Source organism: Ahaetulla prasina, chromosome 7 (assembly GCF_028640845.1).
Source record: "Ahaetulla prasina isolate Xishuangbanna chromosome 7, ASM2864084v1, whole genome shotgun sequence".
Lineage (NCBI taxonomy): Eukaryota > Metazoa > Chordata > Lepidosauria > Squamata > Colubridae > Ahaetulla > Ahaetulla prasina.
The window spans coordinates 72,774,934-72,785,658 of record NC_080545.1 but is presented as its reverse complement, the minus strand read 5'-3'; positions in this window follow the sequence as shown (position 1 = coordinate 72,785,658).

Here is a 10,725-nt window from a genome sequence, read left to right as displayed (position 1 = left end):
TGAATTGAGTTGTTGTAGGCAACTTCAGCAAAAGGTAAGAGATCAGACCAATTGTCTTGCTGGTAGTTAACATAACATCGCAGATATTGTTCTAGTACAGAGTTCGAACGTTCACAGCTTCCATTAGTTTGAGGATGATGGGAGGAGCTTAATCCTTGGGCGGAGCCAATGAGTCGTAAAAATTCTTTCCAAAATTGAGAAGTGAATTGAACTCCTCGATCTGAAATGATGCGATCAGGAACTCCGTGAAGTCTATAAATGTGTTGTACAAACAACTTTGCTAGAGTCTTTGAGGAGGGTATTTTTGAACATGGAATAAAATGGACTTGTTTGGAGAAAAGGTCAGTCACAACCCATATAACAGTATTGCCTGAACTTTCAGGTAATTCCACTATGAAATCCATGGATATTTCTTTCCATGGGGTTCCTGGCCTGGCTACAGTTTGAAGTAGTCCAGGAGGTTTTCCTGGAGGCCTTTTGGATGATGCACAAATAGGGCAACTTGCTACATATGCTTGAATGTCTTTTTTAAGACTTGGCCACCAAAACTGTCTTTTAAGAAGATGCAAAGTTTTCACAAATCCAAAATGCCCTGCCATTTTGACATCATGGCATCGTTGTAGGATGGTTTCTCTGAGTGATAGAGGAACATATAGTTTTGTTCCAATCCAAGCTAGTCCATCACGGAGTGTGCATTCATGGGAATGGGTTAAGTACCAGTCATCGGTGTTTAAAGCTTCTTTAAACGACTTGGTTAGTTCATCTGGGAGTGAGGGGTCAGCTTTGGAGTGGCTTCTAGTTATTGCTGGGGCCGCCAACTGTTGTACGGGAAGTATTGGTTGAACCACCTCGGAGCGAGTGCAATTGTATTGGGGTAAACGTGAGAGAGCATCTGCTAAGAAGTTTTTTCCCCCAGGAATATAATGTAAAGTAAAATTAAAGCGGTTAAAATATTGAGCCCAGCGGGCTTGTTTAGGTGAAAGTTTTCTAGGAGTCTTTAGAGCTTCTAGATTTTTGTGATCAGTCCAAACTTCAAAAGGATGATTTGAACCTTCTAAGAATTGTCTCCATGTGCGTAGAGCCCAATGAACTGCAAATGCTTCCTTTTCCCAAATAGCCCATCGTCTTTCAGTTTCAGTCAATTTTCGAGAAGTGAAAGCACAGGGTTGTAAATTACCATCAGCATTGTTTTGGAGCAGGACGGCTCCGACCGCTACATCACTTGCATCAGCTTGTATTACAAAAGGAACATCCATGTCAGGGTGCTTTAAAATAGGTTCAGCGGCAAAAAGTCGTTTCAATTTTTCAAATGCTGCCTGACATTCCATTGTCCATTTGAGGGGTAATGATGGTTTGGGTTTCGTGTCTCCTTTAGTTTTTAAGAGGTTAGTTATTGGTAAAGCAATTTGAGCAAAGGAGGGGATGAATTGACGATAGAAATTTGCGAATCCCAAAAAACTTTGGAGTTGTTTGCGTGTGCGTGGGGGGGCCCATTCCAAGACAGCTTTCACTTTTTCTGGATCCATTTCTAACCCATCAGCCGAAATGCGATACCCTAAGTAGTCTATTTTGGTTTGATGGAAATCACATTTGGATAGCTTGCAATATAGTTCTGCAGATAATAACTTTTTGAGTACAGCTCTTACTAGTTTAATATGTTCTTCCATTGTTTCTGTATAGATAAGTATGTCGTCAAGGTAGACAAGAACCCCTTTGAATAAATGCTGATGGAGTATTTCATTTATTAGTTGCATACAAACTGCGGGCGCCCCTGCAGTCCAAATGGCAGTACTCAAACTGGAAACATCCTAGTGGACAGTTGAAAGCGGTTTTCCATTCATCCCCTCTTTATACGAACTCTGTAGTAGGCTTCTCGCAGGTCCAGTTTGGTGAAGAATTTTCCCTTCGCTAAATGTGCTAACATATCTTTCATGAGTGGCATGGGATATATGTTTTCGGCGCACACTGCGTTTAGGTTCCTATAGTCAACTATAAGACAAAAGGAGCCATCTTTCTTTTCCCGGAACATCACTGGCGCCGCCACACGAGGCCTAGCCGGTTGGATAAAGCCCCGCTCTAGGTTTTTGTCTATGAATTTACGTAGTTCTCCCAATTCCTTTTGGGTCATGGGATAAGCTTTTGGCTTTGGAAGCTTTACCCCTGGAAGGATGTCTATGGCACAGTCAATAGGCCTATGGGGAGGAAGTACGTCTGATGCTTTCTCACTAAAGACTTCTCGCAAGTCCCAGTATTCCTTGGGTATTCTCTCTTCCCCGTCTATCCATTCAATCATTGCCCCTAACTTATCCTGGTGCAAGGTCACGGTAGGTCCCTTCTTGGGTTTCCCCTTTTCCCCTTTTAAGGTTTTGGAACGGAAACGTAGGACTCCCGTTCTCCAGTTAATATGGGGGTTCCATTTCCGCAACCATGACAAGCCTAACAACAGGGGTTGGTCCATTCCTGGGGCTACTATGAAGTTCAGAATTTCGCGGTGGTCTCCTATTATCATTTCTATGGGTTCCGTTACGAAATGGGCGGGCCCTCCCCCTGCCACAGAGCCATCTAACTGTGCAAACGCTATGGGCCTACTTAAGGTTCTCAACCTTAGTTCCATTTTTTCTACTAGTTCGGGACTGACCATACATCTAGTGCATCCAGAATCGAGTAGTGCTAGCAGTTCCCCCTTATTACCCGAAGAGGGTACGTGTAGATTAACTGGAATGTCCAAAGGGCCCCGTGCCCAACTCACCAGAAGGTCTTCATCGGACTCTGACGTGGTTTTGCTGTCATCAGTATCGGTCGACACTTCGCCCTCCTCCTTGATGGGCGTGCCCTTCTTGGCAACGGCCTCCCCCACTTTTGCTGGTTTACGCGCCTTAGCCGCTGGCTTCACTGGTTCCATTTCACCACCAGAGGTCGCGCTTGGCATCAACTTAACCCTACAGTCGGCTGCTCGGTGGCCTTCTTTTCCACATCTGTAGCACGCAGACGAACGTGGTCTTCCTCCCTCCAATCTAGGGACGTCCCTATAAGTTCCTTCTGGAAAACGGCCAAGGGATGGCCCTCCAATGCGCTGTCTTCTGCCGCGGTCCTTCACTAACTCGATTTCCATCTCTGCTGCCACGGTGTACCAGCCATACAGCGTAGTTGGAGAGGCTCGTGCTCGACACAGTTCATAGAGATCTCCATTCAGACCATCTTTGAAAATGTCTACAAGGGTCACCTCCGACCACCCTCTCATCAAGGGAACTAAATCACTGAACTCCTGGTTATAATCAGCCACCGGCCTCCTCCCTTGCCTGATGGTTTTCATCCGACCTTTGGCCTTTTGCTCTGCCAGGGGGTCCTCAAACCTCCTCCTCAGTGCAGTCATAAAATGCTCGTAGTTTTGCAGTAAGGGGGAGTGGTTTGTATGTAACGACACATACCACGCAGCTGCTCTTCCGGTCAAATTATGAGTCACAGCTCTCACTTGTGCTGCCTGTGACCAATAATCTTCCCCCCAGTCTATCATGTGGTCATTCACTTTCGCCAGGAACAGTCCCAATTCCTTCGCATTTCCATCAAATTTCTCTGATATGGGGGGAATTTTTGGTTTTTCCCTTCCCCTGTGTGGCCTTGCTTGGTCAGCAGGTGGCGCCCGGCCCTCATCCAATTCAGCCTCCTCTGGGGAAAGAGTTTCCAGCCCTGGCTCTTCCGAAATCTCACCACCCTGGAAATCACCCTTAGCTGGCCCCTTTGTATTCTCTTCCTCCTCTTCTCCCTCCCACCTGGAGGACCGAATAGGGGATTCATACCTTTGGCGAGCTGCTTGCCTCACTTTCACTTCACGGAACAGACGTAAGGCTTCCTCCAACTGGAGCTTGTCCCTTATCTCTTGTTCTGTTTCCGAAAGTTTTTCTTTTCCTTTTTCTTTTCCTTTTTCTTTTCCTTTTAGTTACTCCAGAGGAAGCTTTTGTGCTTGGTTTCCACCCTTCCTCTTCCAGTTTTAGTTGCTCTGCCCACCGAGCTCTGCAATCTTCCAGCTCAGGGTCGAAAGTGTCAGCAGAAATTCCTCCGGACGCCTCCCCCAGCTCAGCCGGCAGCAGGCCTTCCATCACATTTGGGTTTTCTCCCCCCTCGGTATTGCGATTGCAATCCTGGTTGGTAGACATGATGTGAGTTCCAGCTTAATGTCAGGCTACCTCCGACGGTAAATAGGAAAGAAATCACCTTGACTCCATTTGGAATGAAAACAAGTACTTTTACTTTTACAGTCTTGGTGGCAGCCAAGCAAAGCTGGAACTGAGACAAAATATGGCTAACATATCATATCCCCAATTGTCCCTCCTCCTCCAGGAGGTCAGGCTGGTCTGGTCCAATGCCAACTCCTTCACGGCCCCTCGTGGTAATCTTCTTCCACAGGTCTCTGGATGTCAGTCAACTTAGGAATGAAGTGTCGGTTAGAAAAGCGCGCGCTGATAACACTCAATAGTTAATCATCCCTCCCCCCTGTTATGTCAGCCGACACACATAATAGGCTCCTTTCCCTCACCCTGGACGGAGGCATGATACATCTCATTTCCTTAACAGTTTATAATACAGAAATAAACATTTTACATTCTATCTACTGGTATAGTCATTCAAAAGTATATGAAAATTGGAGTGGAGGCTGACAGAATCCTTTTCACTCTAGATGTTAGCTTTTTTCCATGATGGCTCCATCTCTGGAACACTCTACCAGTGGTGAAATCCAATTATTTTTACTACCGGTTCTGTGGGCGTGGCTTGGTGGGTGTGGCTTGGCGGTCATGTGACACTGGGCGTGGGTTGGTGGTCATGTGACTGGGCGTGGGTTGGTGGTCATGTGACTGGGTGGGCGTGGCCAATAACAATAAATAATAAATAATAAACAAAGTATACAAAATAATAAGAGGTACCAAAACCAAGTTTCACACTTTACACGCACACAACACAACTGACTCACACACAATGTAAAAGCAGCTGCACTTCACTCAATAGAAGCAGGCTGTGGATAAATGAGGCAGATATGAGGCTCCAGTTAATGGTGTTCCCATCCAAACAAATGACTGGTGAATTTGTCTGTGGTCTCTGCTGATAGATAACAAGCTTTTGAACATGGTCTGATATGTTACTGTGTTACAGAGGAAAACAAAGAGGAGACAATTGTCCCAAAGGTGCTTTTACAAGAGGCAACTTGACTTTAGTCCTGTTGCCTCTTGAAAAAGCACCTTTGAGCCTATCTCTTGAGGTCCAGAGTGGGTGGCCCGTATTTTTCAGAGTTTAGGAAACTGTGAAGGTGTTAATATTTTGCCACGTTTTGCAGCTTGAAGTGATTGTCATTTTGCTACTATTAAAGTGATGCTTGCTTTTTCATTGATCATTTTTATGATTTTGACATTTTTTAAAAAGTAAGCTACCTAGAGTTTATGAAAGTGATCAGGATATTAAAGTATGTATAAAATAAGTAAATAAATATGTAAATAAGTAAATAGGTGAATACATCTGTTTTGTAATGTAATATAGTTTTCTCTATATGCCCAGGCTAGCTTAATGACACTGGTTCCTTGCTTCTGTATTTAGGGCACATTAATCATCCAGTCTTTCTTTCTTCACAAAGTATACTTCCTAGGAATTCCTATTGCACTCATCTTAATGTCATCTTTTTCCTGACACATACAAATTTCTGCCCCTTATAAATAAGTGGACAGAAAACCATTTTGCGTATTTCAACGCACATTCATTTTCCCGCATATACTACTACCTGTCTACCAACAATTACACCTCTTACGGTAGCCTACAATATCTGCATCCTTTCATTTTTTACAGACATATCGAGGCATTACAAATGCATCTATTTGCTTTAAGAATTTTGTTTTCTTCAACTGTCAAAGTCGCCTTGACATTTGAGACATTGAGATCCATGTTCCTTGTTTTATAATAGTCTAAAACTTGCTGTAAATCATTTAAACTCTTAGCCAGAATTACCAACATCACCTGCATGCAAAAAATATTCTACATTCATGCCTCTATTACCACAAGCACTCTTTACATAGTTATCTATAAATATATTACATATTCAAGGGACATATTCAAGAACAGGCATCCTTGTCTTAACCCTGCCCAGTGTTTATTTGCTTCATTTCTAATCTAATCACATTCCCCAAACAACCTTTATTGTCAGATAGAACATTCCTAAATCCAACACCATCCATCATATCATATATTTTCCTTAATTCAGCAAGCATACAATATGCTTTCTCATATTAATTTCTCACATTTTTTATTTCTTTGCTGAAGAGCAAAAATCTGGTTTACACATCAAGCTTAGAGCAACATAGCACTTTCCAAATAGTGCTTGATGTTACTTCTTGTACCATCTCAATCAGAATTTTGCCAAACACATTGCCAGACATACTTAATAATTTTTGCAGTCACTTCTACTACTTTCTATGTATCTATGGGAATAATAACGGCATTATTTCAAGTCAGGCACTAGTGTAGATATCAGACACATTAAAAAAAAGCTTGCTCATTAACGAATCACATCTACCTTTTATAATTTCCATGGATACACTGCCTATACTTGCATCCCATAATTTTTCAACTTTCTCCGGAATTTTATTTCCATCAAAATTACTCTGTAGGTTTTGCTGCCTCTATTAATATTAACTATTCCCTGCTCTTTTACAATTACATTCTATATAGCTATCTTTTTCTGTCTATACACATTATACTATATCTTTCAATCAATATTTTGAGTAATGACCCTTTATATGTATTTTTCCCATTCAAAGCTCTTTCCCTTATTTTTTCCACCAAGCATTCTTTTTCATGTTTCCCATCAACATACTATCTCACACTTTTGTGGCACTCTAATATATTTCTTTTTCACTCTGTGCCAAACAGATTTCTCAGTGTTTTTCCATTTATTCTGATGGGAGTTTCATCTTTTGGCTAATACCATTCATATATTTCATCTTCTTGCAATCATTCTACTTTCACTCTAGTTTTTTTCACTTATTTTCTTGTCTCTTTCCACCCAAATTCATCTTGATACTACCAAAAAATAGCTTGTCCCACAACCAGACTGTTTGATTCTCTCAATTTTTCATCACAAACCAATCATTCATTCATTTGGATTTATACCCATTTCTTTGCTACATGTATAGACTTAAGCTTAAAATAACTTTTAAACAAGCAGACCTTTTTCTATGGAAATTTTTATTTATATTTCATATTTCTAGACTGCCCATCTCCCTGAAGGAAATGCTTATCAATTACTAATTCATCCTGGGGTCTTCAAATGGTTCATTACAATGTTCAGTATTCTTTCATCTATTTCAAGTCATCCTTTTGTCACCTTACAGAAATATTTTCCCGGGATTACATGCAATTAGAATTTTGCACATATTTTTTCTCCAAAAATCATGTCTAGATCATCTACTATAGAATTCATAGAAGCCTAATATACAGCTATTATCAATCTATGGATTCATAGCTACGTAGGGACCCATGATAATCTATACGATGCATATTTATAATTTGGACATACATTGTTGCCCTTTCATTTATATCAGGGGTAGTCAACCTTTTTATACCTACTGCCCACTTTTGTATCTCTGTTAGCAGTAAAAATTTTCTAACCGCCCATCGGTTCCACAGTAATGTGCCATGTATCGTCATCTGCACATGCCTCTCGCGCATTGTGGATTGGGTTTTGGGGGGGCACTGGCTACCAGCTCTTCTTGTCTGTTGCAGCTGGGGTGTGTGGGGGGGAGATGTGCGAGCTATTCTGGGACAAGGCTCTTTTGTTTGCGGTCGCACTATAGCGCCATTTAGTTTCACTTACGTAACGTGAACTAAACTTATGCGTGGGCCATACAAATAGTATATTTTCAGAAATTTAAATTGTCATGGGGAATTTTATGAAAACCTAATGAAAATGTTTTTAAATAAAGCTATGAAATTTTTTTAAAAAGACAAATTAAAAAAAAAGGAAAGTGCTTCAGTATCGGACAAAAGCTCTACCACCCACCATGAAAGCCGGAATGCCCACTAGTGGGCGGTAGGGACCAGGTTGACTACCACTGATTTATATCAATGCTGGGGTGAATTGCAGTCGGCTTCCCTACTGGTTCAGAAGTGCACATGCGGCATCATCACATTGTGGTTTTTACCCTCTGCGCATGCGCAGAAGGCTTTGTGCATGCGCAGAGGGTTAAAACTGTGATGTGATGATGTGGGCGGAGCCTCCCACCACCGGCACTACCGGCCCGCGCGAGCCGGCTGCATTTCACCCCTGATCTATGCCTTCACTTTCTGTTGATTTCATCAGCTTCACAAGATCAGGCCACACTCATTCATATATACTATCATCTTCTCATTCTTTAATTTCACAAATACATAGTTTTAATTTTTTGTTTCTTGTTTTGTTTTTTAACTTGTCCTTGGGTTGTTTTTTTTACTTCTCTCTCATTCCAAATTGCAATCTTCCACATGCCACGATTATCACCCGATGGACCATATATATTGACTTCTGCTTCCTATTTTGGATCAAAGTCAAAGTGTTAACCAGCTTACCAGCCTTAATTATACTTTTCCCAGGTCACATTCCTTGCTGATGGTAAGAGCGGCATCATTCAATTCTAGCTCATTATGATAAATGTCCCACAACTAGAACCTAGTTTTACAGCAAAAACATGCTCATGCTATTCTATAAATGAATCTCTAATCTAGAGTACACTTTTTAAGCCAATAACTGTTTCCACATCTTACCAACTTAGAGGTATATGCAGTGTACTGGCACATTCTCAGGACAGGAAACATTAAATTTTAATGTTAGACTTGTACTAAAATATTAACAGTGTGACTTATGCCATTCTTCAGAAGTATTTGTCACTGTTCAATGGAACACAAGGCTAGGTAACTGTACTTGGAATATTTCTACAGTGTTTGGCAATAGGCCCTTCATATTTTTAGTTATTGTTTATATCAGTTTTCAAAACATAAAGCTGTTTGCATTTTGAATGCACACTTGTGAAGGGAGAAAAATATCACATTAATGCATTAGATTTGCTACGCACTGAAATGTTTTTCAACAGCTTACTCCAACCTGATTGATCTCCAGATGTGTGGATTTCAGCTCCCCATATCCCAGGCAGGATTGCTGTCTCTGAGATTTTAGAAAGGTAAACACAGTGCCCGTAGTTAAAAGGGTCCCTCCCATGTTGGGGAAAAGTTGTTTTAAAACAGAATTTTAATTGTACTTAACTAGCTAGGTAAAGGTTGCTGTGGAAGATTGTGGAATAGTTACAAATCTTTTCCATTCCTCTAGCCTTGTGGTGCAACCAAAACAATCTGGAACTGAACACGCTCAAAACCGTAGAAATGGTGGTAGACTTTAGGAGAAACCCTTCCATACTTCCACCTCCCACAATACTAGACAACACAGTATCAACAGTAGAAACCTTTAAATTTCTAGGTTCTATCATATCGCAAGATCTAAAATGGACAGCTAACATCAAAAACATCATCAAAAAAGGACAACAAAGAATGTTCTTTCTGTGCCAACTCAGTAAGCTCAAACTGCCCAAGGAGCTGCTGATTCAGTTCTACAGAGGAATTATTGAGTCTGTCATTTGCACCTCTATAACTGTCTGGTTCGGTTCTGCAACCCAACAAGAAAGACACAGACTTCAGAGGATAATTAGAACTGCAGAAAAAATAATTGCTACCAACCTGCCTTCCATTGAGGATACTGCATGAATCAAGAAGAGGGCCGTGAAAATATTTACAGATCCCTCACATCCAGGACATAAACTGTTTCAACTCCTACCCTCAAAACGATGCTATAGAGCACTGCACACCAGAACAACTAGACACAAGAACAGTTTTTTCCCGAAGGCCATCACTCTGCTAAACAATTAATTCCCTCAACACTGTCAAACTATTTACTAAATTTGCACTACTATTAATCTTCTCATTGTTCCCATCACCAATCTCTTTCCACTTATGACTGTATGACTATAACTTTGTTGCTGGCAATCCTTATATGATTTATATTGATATATTGACCATCATTTGTGTTGTAAATGTTGTACCTTGATGAACGTATCTTTTCTTTTATGTACACTCAGAGCATATGCACCAAGACAAATTCCTTGTGTGTCCAATCACACTTGGCCAATTAAATTCTATTCTATTCTATTCTATTTAACTTTCTCATAACTTATCTACATCTTGATGGTTCAGAAAATAGGAAAGCTGTATCGGTGTAATGGAGAATGGACACAATACAAAGCCCATTTGGTCCTTATCTTTTTGAGGCAGGTTCATAACAATTAAAACCTTCACTCTGACTATATATAAAAACGCTCTATGGAGAAATGAACAGGTTTGGACATACCATTTGACTATAATTTAGATCATGCTTAAAATCAACACTTACTCCTTCATTCTGCTTCCCTTCTCTCAATCTCATATGACTGCTTGAAAGCGGTCACCAGGGATCTGCATACACATGCAGCCGATTTGCTTTGCCGCCTGTCCCAGGGTGGTCTTTGAGACTGTGCTGGATCTGATACCACTTAAGGTTCTCTCCATTATTCTATGTTCAGACACATTTCACTGATATAGCAGCATCCAAACTTTAGAGTTTGCATTCATATAAGTTTGTGTATGGCTCTGTACACTGCAGGGGATTGAAGGCCCTGCTCTAACACA